We start from the raw sequence: 15,550 nt of genomic DNA, 5'->3' as shown, positions 1-15,550 counted from the left end.
ATACATTTCAGGATTCGTTGTCCTATTTCTGTGACAAATGTAATTGGAACTTTCATAAAGATTGCGCTGAATCTGTAGATTGCTTTAGGAAGCATAGACAGTTTAACTATGTTAATTCTTCCAATCCAAGAGCATGGAATATTGTTCCACTTCTTTGTTGTTAGTGTATAGAAACCTAACTGATTTTTATATGTTGCTTTTGTATCCTGTCACTTTACTGTATTTGTTTATTATTTCCAATATGTTTTTTGTTGTTTCTTTAGGGTTTTATATATATAAAATTATGTCATCTGAAAATAATGACAGTGATACTTCTTCCTTTCCAACTTGAATCCCTTTTATTTCTTTTTCTTGCCTGATTTCTGTGGCTAAAGCTTCCAAAACTGTGTCTTCTTAAGTGAGATAGCACCCCATGCCCCTAAGAATGGCTATAATTAACAAGACAAAAAATAGCAAGTGTTGGAGAAGATTTTGAGAAAAGGGAACTCTCGTATGCTGCTGGTAGGAATGTAAACTGGTGGAGCCACAATGTAAAACAGTATAGAGATTCCTCAAAAAGTTAGGAATAGAACTACCATATATTCGAGGTATTTGGCTTCTGGTTATTTATTCAAACAACATGAAAATACAAATGTGTAAAGATATATGCACTCCTTTGTTCATTGCATCATTATTCACAATAGCCAAGACTTGGAAACAGCGTAAGTGCCCATCAAGAGATGAATGAAGAAAATTTTGTATAGATACAAAATGGAATACTACTCAGCTATAAAAAATATGAAATCTTGCCATTTACAACAACATGGGTGGAACTTAAATGCATTATGTTACCAGAAATAAGTCAGAGGAAGTCAAATTCCATATAATCTCACTCTTAAGTAGAAGATAAAAATAACAACAGCAAACAAACACATAGACACAGAGATTAGATTTGTGGCTACCAGAGAGGAAGGGGGTAAGGAGGAGGGTGAAAGAGGTGACAGGGAATAACTGTATGGTGATGAATGGTAATTCATCTTTGGGTAGTGAACATGATGTAGTTTACACTGAAATCAAAATATAATGAGGTACATCTGAAATTTATATAATGTCATAAACCAATGTTACCACAATAAAATAAATAAATAAAATAGGTAAAGGACTTGGATAGAAATTTCTGAAAAGAGGATATGAAAATAGCCAACAGATACATGAAAAGCTACTCAACACTATTAAGGATCAGAGAAATTCAAATCCAAACCATAGTGAGATATCACCTCACACCAGTTAGAATGTCTATTATCAAAAATACAGATGACTGCCAGTGTTGAAAAGGCTGTGAAGAAAAGGGAATTCTTGTACACTGTTGATCTGAATGCAAATTTGTGTGCCAGTATGAAAAAACAGTATGGCAGTTCTCAAAAAATTTAAACTAGAACTACTGTTTGACTGAGCAATCCTTCTTCTGGGTATATATCCAAAGGAAATGAAACCAGTTTCTTAAAGAGATATCTGTACTCCCATGTTCATTGCAGCATAATTCACAATAGCCAAGAAATGTTAGCAACCTAAATGTGCATCATCAGATGAATAATGTGATATATGTTATATATTGTGATAATGTGATATATATTATTATAATATATTATAGTAAACAATAATAAAGGAATACTATTCATCCCTAATAAGGAAGGAAATCCTGTTATTTCCAACAACATAGATAAATCCAATGGACATTATGCTAAGTGAAATAAGCTAGAATCAGGAAGACAAATACCGCTTTATCTTACGTATATGTGGAATCTAAAGTAGTCAAACTCGTAGAATTGTGGTTATCAGGAACTGGGTGGAGGAGTAAATAGGTGTTGGTCAAGATGTGCAAAGTTTCAGCCATGGAAATGAACAAGTTCTGGAGACCTAATTTACAGAAATGACTATAGTTAACAGTATTGTATTGTTACTTGAAGTTTGTTGAGAGTAGATCTTAAGTTTTCTCAATACACATATGCAAAAGAAAAGAAAATGATAATTATGTGAGGTTATGAGGTGATGGATATGTTAATTAGCTTGAGTTTTGTCTTGGGTTTACGATGTATATGTATATCAAAACATCAACTTGTAATTATATGCCAATTATAACTCAATAAAGTTGGAAAAATCAAGTTGTATACATACAAACATATGTTTTTGTTTGTCAATTTTACATGAGTAAAGCTGGGAAAATGGCAAAATTTTGAATAGATATTTCGCCAAGGAAGATATATACATGAAAAGATGCTCAACATCAATATTTATTAGAGAAATGCAAATGAAAACCACAATGAGATGCAGCTTTACACCAATTAGGTTAGATGTTATTTTTAAAAACCCATAAAATAACTGTTGATGATGATATGCTGAAATTGGAACCCTTGAACATTGCTGGTGGGAATGTAAATGATTCAGCCACTTTGGAAAACAGAAGGACGGTATATCAAAAAATTAAACATAGAATTACCAGATGATCCTATAATTCCACTTCTGAGAATATACCTGAAACTATTGAAAGCAGGGACTTGAACAGGTGTTTGTACATTTATGTTCATAGCAGCATTATTCACAATAGCCAAAAGTTATAAATAACCCAATTCATTTCAATAGATAAATAGTTAAATAAAAGGTATACATTTAAAATGGAATATTATTCAGCCTTAAAGAATTATGAAACATGAATGACCCTTGAGACATTATGCTAACTGAAATATGGCAGTCACAAAATGACAAGTATTGCATGATGTCTCTTATGCAAGTTACCAAAATTATTCAAATTTGTAGACAAAGAATGTAAAAGAGTGGTTAACAGGAGTTGGGAGAGAGAAGAATGGGGATTATTGTTTAATGGATAGAGAGTTTCAGTTTGAGATGGTGAAAAAGTTATTGACTAGGATATGGAAGTATGCTACTCAAACTGACTCTAACCTTCCACATGGGAGATAGGAAATATTCATTTCAGCCCACTCCAGACTTCCATGTGGGAGAAGGAAAATATCCAACTCCAGCTCACTCTAGCTTGCCATGTAGGAGAAGGGAAATGTCCAATTCCAGCCTATTCTATCCCTCTTGACCCACATAAGGGGGGAAAAGTGAAAAATACTTGTGAAGTTCACATTCCACAGGAATAGTCTCACAAAGAGACTGGAACATAATCATAGGACTATAGAATTCTTGCATGACACTTTACCACCACATTAGTTAAGACTTACTTACAGCTATTTCTTTTACCCAATACATAATATTTGGATAAGAAAAAATTACAAGGCATACTAAAAGTAAAAAAAAAAAAAAATTTGAAGAGACAAAGTAAGCATCAGAACAAGACATGGCAGAGAGGTTAGAATTATCAGACCAAGAACTTAACTATGATTAATGTGCTAAGGCCTCTAATGGATAAAATAGACAACACGCAGGAACACATGGGCAATGTAAGCAGAGAGAAATCCTAAGGCAGAGCCAAAAATAAATGCTAGAGAGAAAAAAACTGTAACAGAAATGAAGAATGCCTTTTCCAGATAAAGGAAGACTTTTCCAGGAAAACAAAAGCTGAGGAAATGTATCACCACTAGATCTGTCTTATAAGAAATGGTAAAGGGAGTTCTTCGAGCTGAAACTAAAGGACCTCAATTAGTAATGTGAAAACATGAAAACGTGTGAAAGTATAAAATTTACTTGTAAAGGTGAATATATAGTCAAGTTCAAAAGACTCTAATACTGAAATGATGGTGTGTAAATCACTCTGAACGCTAGAATATAGGTTAAGAGAAAAAAGTGTAAAATTAATGATAGCTACAATATATGTTAATGGGTACACAATATATGAAGATGTCAACTGGGACATCTACATAGACTGTGGGATGTGGCAATAAATAGGGAGATCTTTTTTATTCAATGGAATTTAAGTTGGTATCAGCTTAAAATAGGCAACTATAAAAGTAAGATGCATTATTAAAGCTTCATGGTAACCAGAAACCAAAATGTATAATGGACAAAAAAAGGACAAAGGAAAGGATAAACCTACATGAAGGTGATAGTCTCTCAAGTTTGACCTCTTGCTAAAAGTTCTACTCTTTCACTGCCTTCCTCTCACAATTTATGTTCTTGATATCATATTTAACCTCTTTTTTATGCATATGTATCCACTATGCTCTTATAATGGAACTAGATAATTTTAGTACCTTTGCCTTTTGGTCTTCATGTTAGCTTCATATGTGGTTGATCTACTACTATTACTGTACATTTACCCTTACCAGCGAATTTATTTTATTTTTTGCTATGTTTCTTATTCCTATTTGTTTTCTTTTTTTCCCCACTTAAGTCCTTTTAGCATTTCTTGTAAGGCTGGTTTGTTGGTGATAAACTCCTTTTTCCTTTCTGGAAACCTCTTTATCTCTCCTTCCATTCTGAATGATAACTTTGCCGGGTAGAATATTCTTTTCTGTAGGTTTTTCCTTTCAGCACTTTAAATATATCATGCCACTCCTTTCTATCCTGTAAGGTTTCTGCTGAGAAGTCAGCTGATAGCCTTATGGGGTTTCCTTTGTATGTAAATTGTTGCCTTTCTTTTGCAGCTTTTAAGATCCTCTCTTTATCTTTTATCCTTGACATTTTAATTGTAATGTGTCTTGGTGTGGGCCTCTTTGGGTTTATCTTGTTTGGTGCTCTCTGTGCTTCCTATACTTGGATGTCTTTCCTTAGGTTAGGAAAGTTTTCAGCTGTTATTTCTAGAAATAGATTCTATGCCCCTTTCTCTCTCTCTTCTCCTTCTTGTATGCCTATAATATGGATGTTAGTGCATTTGATGTTGTCCCAGAGTCCTCCTTCTTTCTAATTCTTTTGCTTTTTATCTGTTCACCTTGGGTGATTTCCCCTAGTTTTTTATCCAGCTTGCTAATCTGTCCTTCTGCATCAACTACTCAGCTATTGAGTCCCTCTGGTGAATTTTACATTTCTAATATTGTATTCTTCATTTTTGATTGGCTCTTTTTTATATTTCCTTATTCTTTGTTGAACTTTTCACTGAGTTCATCCATTCTTCTCCCAAGATCAGTGAACATCCTTATGACTATTAGTTTGTACTCTTCATCACATAGATTGTTCACCTCTGTTTCATTTAATTCTTTTTCTGAGGTTTTGTTCTGTTCCATTACTTGGAACATATTCCATTGTCTCCTCATTTTTCCTTTTTATCTGTGCTTATATCTATATATTAGGTAAGTGAGCCACATCTCCCAATCTTGGAGAAGTGATCTTATGTAAGAGATGCCTTATGAGGCCCAGCAGTGTGCTTCCCTCTCATCACCAGTTCCACATGTTTCAGGAGTATCCCCTTTGTGGGCTATGTGTGTCCTGTTGTGGCAGGGTTGCCCTTGCTGCACTTGCCCTGGAAGGCCAGGCTTCCCCCCTTGCTGGAAAATTATAATGCTCAGCTGTGTGTGTCTGCTATGGTCCCTTCAGTCACTTTATCAGGTGTGGGGAGTCCCATCACAATTGGCTGCACGGTCTCATTGCACATTAATGTTGCAGTTTTTCTGTTAAGTGAGTAGGTCCCCAGTGTGCCTTATCGATAGGATCATGGACCTAGCATTGCCGTAGACCTCCAGTCTACAAGGCTTTTGTCACCTCTCTCAGGATTTCAGCTGAGAGGGGGCCAGCCCCATGCCTGGGAGCACCCAATTGTTTCAGTCTTTGGACAGGAGGCCAATCTTCTATGTGGCTGTTTGAGAAGCAGAAATCTTCTACAGCTGACAAGCCCCACAATCCACAGGGCCACATATCCCATCAACACAGTCCTGCCTCATGCATATACTCCAACCCACTGAAACAAACCAAGTTCCCCCACTGCAGAGGTCCCGCACATTCCACCAATGTAGGCCCATCTCTAACACATGCCCTACCCCACAAAGGCAGACCCAGTTGCCTGGATGCAGAGGTTCCAGACACCTCACCTCTGCTGGCCCACAAGTTGCCCTAGGGCTTGCTGTTGGGTAGTTCCAGTCCCTAGGGTGGGCTCCCTCCATGGCTAAACTGGATGTAATCAGTGAAATAGTGGATGGGGCAGACCCCTGGAATAACAGGCCAGGGGAAGAACTCCCATGGTGTCTGCTGGCCTCTGAGTCAGTACGCCTGTACTAGGTCACAATAATGCCTGCTGCCAATGTCTCCGTCCCTGGACAGGTGGTCCTAGCCTAGAGAGATCTCACCTATCACTAAGATGCACCCAGAGTGTGTCAAGTGAGTCTCTTTTCACCAAAGGTCTGTGTACTTTCTTTCTGTTGATTTTGTGTTGCTTTCCCATATCTGTGCATTTGTGTGCGGCCCCATTAAGAGCAGGCTTTTCTTTCTCTTATGTTTGATAGCTCTTCTGGGGGTACTCACCATTTTTCTTAATAGCCAGTAAAGCCAGATATTATGACACTTGTCTCAGTTGTGCTGAGTCCAAAGGCTGCTTATTGTAGTGGTGCTCCCCTGCTCAGATCCCCCATTCCTCCATGGACCACTTCATACCTTAAGATTGCTCCTGGCTGTCTGTGAAACACTGTGGCTAGAAGGTGGCTTTTTTTCCTCCTCAGAAAGGAATATTTGCTTCTTTAACCTTAGTGAACACTGCCCCATGTTGTGGTGGTTCTTTTTATCCAGTTTTCAATCCTCTCTCAGGTTTAATTGTTCCAAGAGTAGCTGTAAATTTGTTGTGTCTATCGGAGTGGGTGAGTTCAGAGTCTGCTTCCTTGCTGCCTTGACACCATCCTCAATAAAGTCTTAATTAAGAAAAGTTACAGAGATGGATACTGCTGATGGTTGCACAACATGAATGTACCTAATGCCCCAAATTGTACATTCAAAAAGATTAAAAGTAATAAATTTTGTTATGTTTATTTTACCACAATAAAAAAACTGAATCCTACTCTCACTTCCCAGGAAATGTGATCCAGTTTCTATCAATCAGATGTACCCGTTTCAGCCTTTGAATTTGGAAGAAAGTAGTGTGGAAACAGAGCTGCCATACAGCAGTTATTATTGGCAAGTATGGTGGAACTTAGACATTGAAATTTTGGAGGCAGCTGTGATTACAGTCACAGAGGAAGCCTCTAAGGAGTTAGTTTTACCAGTGTGTTTTGCAGTGATTATGCCTAGTGGAGGTAGAATTACACCTAGTTTTGGCTACATTTGTAGCCTCCAGCTTTAAATCTCTATTTCAGAGGTTCTGTGGCCTGTGTAATAATTTTATTTTCTGTTTAAAACAGACTGAATCTCCTTCTTTTTCTTGCACCTAGGAGTCCCAAGTAATACATGACTCATCTGGCTCATAAATATGATCATTGGCAAGAAACAGGGCACTTAGTAGGGTAAGTTGTGGCCAAGCTCGAAAGCTCAGGATGAAGTAGGTTTTCTTTGAAGAATCTGCTCTTTTTCCTTGTAGCACACTCCAACAGAATTTTGATTTTATCCAATCAGTGACATGTGGGGAGGCTAAGCAGCAACTTTAAAAGTGAGTCTGCAAAAAGAACCTATAATTTCTCAGGTGGTAGTCAGCTTCCAAATTGCATCCTCAAACAATGATATTTTTCCCAAAAAAGCTTTGTTTTTGAATACTGACTTGATTACATTCTGAAGCTATGAGGTTCTTCCAAATCAGTAGTTTGAAAAAAGACTCTGAAGCTGCAGTTTGGAGCATGGACAGAAAGCAGAAATTGGGCTATGGCTTCTAGACAGGCCGTTGTGCCTTCTTTCTGTGTTCAGGAGCAAACTTACAATTTCCAAACTAAACATTCAATTGCAGCATAAGAACTTGCCTAACTATTTGTCCTTCAGGGTCTCTGAAACACTGAGACATGATGTTTGTCTAGGTACATCATGTAACTGAGTAAAACTGTAATTATATCAGTTCACACAAATATAATGACTTTTTAAAAGGGGAAGAACAATGACTTTTTAAAAGGGGAAACACAAATCCATCTGGAGGTCTCAGCACTTCTGCCTCTATTGTGACCTCTAACAAGCATAACAGTTCAAAGGTCAGAGTTTCCCTGGGCTTGCCCAGTGGAATAGTGGTTAAGTTTGCATGCTCTGTTTCAGTGGCCTGGGGTTCACTGGTTTGGATCCCAGGTACAGACCTAGCACCACTCATCAAGATATGCTATGAAGGCATCCCACATAAAACAGAGGAAGATTGGCTCAGATCTTAGCTCAGTGATGATTTTTCTCAAGCAAAGAGAGGAAGATTGGTAATGGTTGTTATCTCGGGGCCAATCTTCCTCAAAAACAGAGAAAAGGTCAGAGGTTTTCTGTTTCTAGAAAATGGAGTTCCTTCAGGTTGGGAGCCCAGACTCAAGTGTCTATAGGCAGGAAGGAGAACTTACATGTACTGACAACCTACCATATGTGAGGCACAGAATTAGATGCTTTATATTACTTATTTAATTTAATCCTTGCAGCAATCTTGCAAATAGGTGCTGTTATTCCCGTTTAATATTGAGGAAATAGAGTACCATCAAAGGCATAGTGAAGTGAGCTTGCCCAGGACTCTCCTCCCTCCAATATACAACAAAAAGGAACAACCATATTCCAACAGAAAGTGTCCTAATATCACAGGAATCCTCAGAGTCACACAGCCAAATGACAGAGGGCAGAGAGGCTGGAGCCCCCATCAGAGAAGCTGGAATGTGGTAAAAGGGAACTTCACTCCCTCCCCTAAAGACTGGGATCACTGCCGTGGGAGGCTCCATGAGAGAAGGAGTAGGGGAGTGGTCACATGTCCACAGGATCACCCAGGACACCCTAGCGCCCTTGCAGCCTAGAGGGAAGCCCTCTAACAGAATGAAAGCTTTCACAAGGGGTGACCTCATCAAGCCAAGACCCCAGGAGACCAGATAGCAAGAGCTGATCAGGAAACTACAGACTGCACATAAGAGAAACTCCCCCACCTGCACAGTGCCATCTCAGCTGAAGGCAGAGGGCTCAGAACATGAGGCTCTAGAACCCCACCCAGTGATGATAGGCTGTAACTGTGACCGAATAATGCCACAATGGGAAAACCTCATAGTTCCAGCATCAGGCAATTCATCAAACCTCGATACCAGAGAGAAAATGACAAGCACCCAGAATTCAGTCCTGGGGGTGCAGAAATAAGTAAACTAAATGACAATGAATTCTGAATAGGTATTGTCAAAAAGCTCAATGAGGTAAAAGAAAATATATAGAAACAATTCAACGAGTTCAGGAGTTGCTTCACAGAAGAGATTAAAACAATAAAGAAGAATCAATCAGAAATACTACAGATGAAAGACACAATGGAAGATAGAAAACAAAATACAGATTCCCTGGATGCTCATGTGGATGCCATAAAGGAATGAATCAGCATAGCCAAAGACAGACATGTTGAATTTCTCAAGACAGACAAGGAGAGAGGACTGAGACTAAAAATAAATTAAGAAAGTCTCTGAGAAATATCTGACTCAATCAGGAAATGCAACATAAGAATTATAGGTATCCAAGAAAGTGAAGAGGAGGGGAATAGAGCAGAAAGCATGCTTGAAGAAATAATAGCAGAGAACTTCCCAAATATAGGGAATGAGAGAGAAATGTGTGTGGAGGAAGCTTTCAGATCTGGATTTGTCAATGTAAAAAGATCTACTGCAGGGCATATAGTAGTAAAACTGGCAAAAATTAATGACAAAGAATACTCAGGACAGCAAGGCAGAAGAAAATAATCACAAGCAACCCCTATCAGACTTTCAGCAGATTTCTCTGCAGAAACCTTACAAGAGAGGAGAGAATGGAATGACATATTCAAAACTTTAAAAGATAAAAATTTTTAGCCAAGAATACGCTATCCAGCAAAAATATCCTTCAGATATGAGAGAGAAATTAAATCTTTCCCAGACAAACAAAAGCTAAGGGACTTCATAGCTATGAGACCCGCCCCCCCACAAGAAATGCTGAAGAAAGCCCTCATACCTGAAAAAAGAAAAAAGGGAGAACGGGATCACAAAACACAGAGTAAGGAGACAGATAGAATCAGAATAGGACAGCAAATATTCAACTATAACATTAGCCTAAGGAAGGAAAACACCAAAAACAAAGACAATCTTGTCTATTTAACCACAAACTCACAACACAGGTTGGAAAAAGATATGAGAATAATAAGTTAGAAAGGGAGGAGGAAAGGAGCTGAATTAGTTTAGACTAAGGAAATAAGAGGCCATCAGAAAAATGGACTATGTTATGCATGAGATTCTGAATGCAAACCTCAGGGTGGCCACTAAACTAAAAAGCAGTTCAGAGACACAAAAATTAAATAAGGAAAAAACTAAGAAACACAGCATAAGAAACTGTAGAAATTAATGGGTAGACCAAAAAACACAGGACAAGAAACAAAGGAAATGCAGGAAAACCAGAAAATGAGTGAGAGAATGACAGCATTAAGGCCTCATACATCAATAATCACCCTCAATGTAAACAGATTGAACTCTCCAATAACAAGACACAGAGTGGCAAGATGGATTAAAGAACAAGATGCAACAATTTGTTGCCTCCTGGAAACACATCTCAGCTCCAATGACAAATACAGGCTCAGAGTGAAGGGGTGGAGGATGATACTCCAAGCTAATGGCAAAGAACAGAAAGCAGGTGTTGCAATACTTATATTAGACAAAGTACATTTCAAGATAAGGCAGGTAAAGAGAGACAAAAAGGGGCAATATATAACGCTCAAAGGGACACTACATCTAGAGAAAATAATATATAAATATCTATGCACCCAACACAGGAGCACCAAAAGTGATAAAGCAACTATTAAAAACCTAAAAGAAGATATCAAAAATAACAGAATAATAGTAGGGGACCTCAAAACCCCACTTACATCATTGGACAGATCTTCCAGACAGAAAATCAACAAGGAAAGAGTGGAATTAAACTAAAAGCTAAAACAGTTGAACATAATAGACATATATAGAACATTCCATCCAAAAACAGCAGAATACACATTCTTCTCAAGTGCACATGGAACATTCTCAAGGGTAGACGATATGTTGGGAAACAAGGCAAGCTTCTACAAATTTTAAAAAATTGAAATAATAACAAGCATCTTCTGCAATCATAATGCTATAAAGCTAGAAATTAATTATGAGAAAAAAGCTGAGAAAGGGACAAAGATGTGGAGACTAAACAATATGCTATTGCACAAGCAGTGGATCATTGAAGAAATTAAAGAAGAAATCAAAAAATATCTGGAGACAAATGAAAATAAGAACATGCCATAACAACTAATATGGGATGCAGCAAAAGCCGTATTAAGAGGGAAATTCATTGCAATATAGGCAAACCTTAACAAACAAGAAAAATCTGAAATAAGCAATCTCAAATTACACCTAACTGAATTAGAAAAGGAAGAACACACAAAGAGCAAAGTCAGCAGAAGGAGAGAAATAATAAAAATCACATCAGAAATAAATGCTATTGAAACAACAAAGGCAGTAGAAAGGATCAATGAAACAAAGAGCTGGTTCTTTGAGAAGATAAATAAAATTGACAAACCCCTAGCCAGACATACAAAGAAAAAAGAGAGAAAGCTCAAATAAACAAAATCAGAAATGAAAGAGGAGAAATAACAACAGACTCCACAGAAATACAACAGATTATAAGGGAATACTATGGAAAACTATATGCCAACAAAATGGATAACCTAGAGGAAATGGATAAATTCTCAGACTCTTACAACCTCCCAAAGCTAAGTCAAGAAGAAACAGACAATACGAACAGGCCAATCACGAGGAAAGAGATTGAAACAGCAATCAAAAGCATCCAAAAGAATAAAACACCGGGACAAGACGGCTTTCCTGGGGCATTCTACCAAACTTTCAGGGGGGATTTCATGCCTATACTTTTCAAGCTATTCCAAAAGATTAGGGAGGATGCAACACTTCCTAACACATTCTGCAAGGCCAACATCACTCTGATACTGAAGCCTGACAGGGACAGCACAAAAGGAGAACTATAGTCCAATATTGCTGATGAACATAGGTGCAAAAATTCTCAACAAAATTTCTGCAACACGAATTCAGTAAGACATCAAAAGGATCATACATCATGATCAAGTGGGTTTCATGCCAGGGACACAGGGATGGTTCCACATCTGCAAATCAATGAAGGTGATACATCACATCAACAAATTGAGGAATAAAAGCCATATGATCATCTCAATAGTTGCAGAGAAAGCATTTGACAAGATCCAACAGCCATTTAGGATAAAAACTCTTAACAAAATGGGATAGAAGGAAATTACCTCAAGATAATAAATACCTTATACGGCAAACCCACAGCCAACATCATACTCAACAGGCATAAACCTGTGTGCCACCCCCATGAGAACAAGAATGAGACAAGGATGCCCTCTATCACCACTCTTATTCAACATAGCACTGCAGGTTTAGGCCAGAACAATTAGGCAAGAGAAAGGAATAAAAGGAATCTAAATAGGGAGGGAAGAAGTGAAACTCTCTCTGTTTGCAGACGATATGACCTCATATATAGAAAACCTCAAAGAATCCACTGGAAAACTATTAGAAATAACAACTACAGAAAAGTTGCAAAGTATAAAATTAACTTACATAAATCAGTAGCATTTCTATACTCTAACAATGAACTCACAGAAAAAGAACTCAAGAACACAATACCATTCACAATGACAACAAAAAGAATAAAATACCTTGGGGTGAATTTAAATAAAGAAGTGAAAGATCTATACAAGGAAAATGGCAAGACTTTCCTGAAAGAAATTGATGATAACATAAAGAGATGGAAAGAGATTCCATGCACAGAGATTGGAAGAATAAACATAGTTAAAATTTCCATACTACCTAAAGCAATCTACAGATTAAACGCTATCCCAATCAGAATCCCAATGACATTCTTTACAGAAATAGAACAAGGAATTCTAAAATTCAAATTGGGCAACAAAAGACGCTGAATTGCTAAAGCGATCCTGAGAGAAAAGAACTCAGCTGGAGGCATCACACTCTGTGACTTCAAAACATACTATAAAGCTACAGTAATCAAAACAGCTTAGTACTGCTACAAAAAGAGTTGCACAGATCAATGGAACAGAATTGAAAGCCCGGAAATAAAACCACACATCTATGCACAGCTAATCTTCAACAAAGGAGATGAGGGCATACAACGGAGAAAAGAAAGTCTTTTCAAGAAATGGTACTGGGAAAACTGGAAAACCACATGTAAAAGAATGAAAATTGACCATTCTTTTTCACCAGTCACAAAAATAAACTCAAAATGGATCAAAGACCTAAAGGTAAGACCTGAAACCATGAGGCTTCTTAAAGAAAATATAGGCAGTACCCTCTTTGACATCAATATTAAAAGGATCTTTTCGGACACCATGTCTTCTCAGACAAGGGAAACAATAGAAAGAATAAACAAATGTGACTTCATCAGACTAAATAGCTTCTTCAACGCACGGGAAAATAGGATTGAAACAAAAAACAACACAGTAATTGGGAAAAAATATTTGCAAGTCATATATCTGAAAAAGGGTTAATCTCCATAATATATAAAGAACTCACAGAACTCAACAACAAAAAATTCAAACAACCCAATCAAAAAATGGGCAGGGGACATGAACAGACATTTCTCCAAAGAAAATATATGGATGACCAATAGGCACATGAAAAGATGTTCATCATCACTGATCATCAGGGAAATGCAAATCAAAACTACACTAAGATATCACCTTACACCCATTAGAATGGCAAAAATAACCAAAACAAAAAGTGACAAATGTTGGAGAGGTTGTGGAGAAAAGGAACCCTCATACACTGCTGGTGGGAATGCAAACTGGTGTAGCCACTACGGAAAACAGTATGGAGGTTTTGCAAAAAGTTAAAAATAGTAATACCATATGACCCAGCCATCCTGCTACTGGCTGTCTATCCAAAGAGCTTGAAATCAGCAATTCCAAAGGTCCCATGCACCCCTATGTTCATTGCAGCATTATTTACAATAGCCAAGACGTGTAAGCAACCTAAGTGCCCACCAAGTGATGATTGGATAAAGAAGATGTGGCATATATATATATGAGGGAATACTACTCAGCCATAAAGAAGGATAAAATAGTACCATTCGCAACAACAGGGATGGACCTTGAGGGTATTATGTGAAGTGAAATAAGCCAGATAGAGAAAGACAATCTCTGAATGACTCCATCATACGTGGAAGTTAAACATGTAGACAAAAAGAACAGATTAGTGGCTACCAGGGGAAAGGGGGTGAAGGGTGGGCACAAAGGGTAAAGTGGTGCACCTACAACATGACTAACAAACGATAATGTACAACTGAAATTTCATAAGGTTGTAAACTATAATCTCAATAAAAAGATAAATAAATCAGGAAATAGATGCTCAAAGAAACTGCCCAAAGTCACACAATCAGTAAGAGGTAGACTTACAAACCTTTTCATCTTTTAATTTAAGAAGTCAGAAAGATTCCAAATTCTTTATATCTTTGGGGGGAAAGTCAAATGACATTAAAATGACTCACATGACAATAGTAAGATACATTTACTAATGTTGAGTGTGGGAGGAGGGGATGTTGCAATATTCTGACATATTTTCAATAATTTGTATAATCTGCTACTATGTGTCTGGCACTGGGAATTCGGCAGTGAGTAAAACTCTCTTCCCTTATGCATCTGGCATCTAGAAATAAAGCCATACAATAAACAATATAATATAATAAACATAGTATAATTTCAAATAGTGATAAGTTCTGGAAAGAAAAATAAAGTAATTTAAATTGGTTTGAGAGTTACAAGAGGTTACTTCAGGAGATCTAAGCAGGACCCTACATGAGCTATGACAATCTCTGAAGAAAGAGCATTCCAGACAGGGGTAATAGCAAATGCAAAGACTTTGAAGTGAGAATAAGCTTAACATATTCAAGAAACACCAAAAATGCTGTATGTACCAAGCTGGGGGCTGTTACACTTATTAGATATCCCAGTCCAAACTTACTGCCCCACATTCATACCAAAAAGACCGTCACTGCTCTTGACACTATCACTTGAATCTTTACTTGTCCTTATAAGTCCTGAAGTCCTTCCCTGCACTGCTATAGGACTCATAGGAAATCCTGACCTGCCATCTTTCAAACTTCCTTTTTTGATAAATTAAACCTTGAGTCACAAAGGAGTTCAGGATTTAGAAGTTTATAGGGCTTATATGAGAGTTTTTCAATAATCACACATTACATTATTTTGTTGCTCCCTTGAAAAAACACTCTAGCCAATCAGTTGCTGTGTGCATCCTTCTTAAAGAAAACTATATTAGTATCCTTCCTGATGCATGTATCTTTGCACCGTCTTATTGGCTAGGACAGGAACTGAACACGTGTGCAAAGATACATGCATCAGGAAGGATACTAATATAGTAACAAAAGACTGGAAGCAACACAAATGTATATCAATTAGGGACTGGTGAAATAAATCTTATCTCTTCCACACAATGGAATATTCTGCAGCAATTAAAAA

This window comes from Equus asinus, chromosome X (genome assembly GCF_041296235.1).
Source record: "Equus asinus isolate D_3611 breed Donkey chromosome X, EquAss-T2T_v2, whole genome shotgun sequence".
Lineage (NCBI taxonomy): Eukaryota > Metazoa > Chordata > Mammalia > Perissodactyla > Equidae > Equus > Equus asinus.
Note: the sequence above shows the minus strand (reverse complement) of the source record.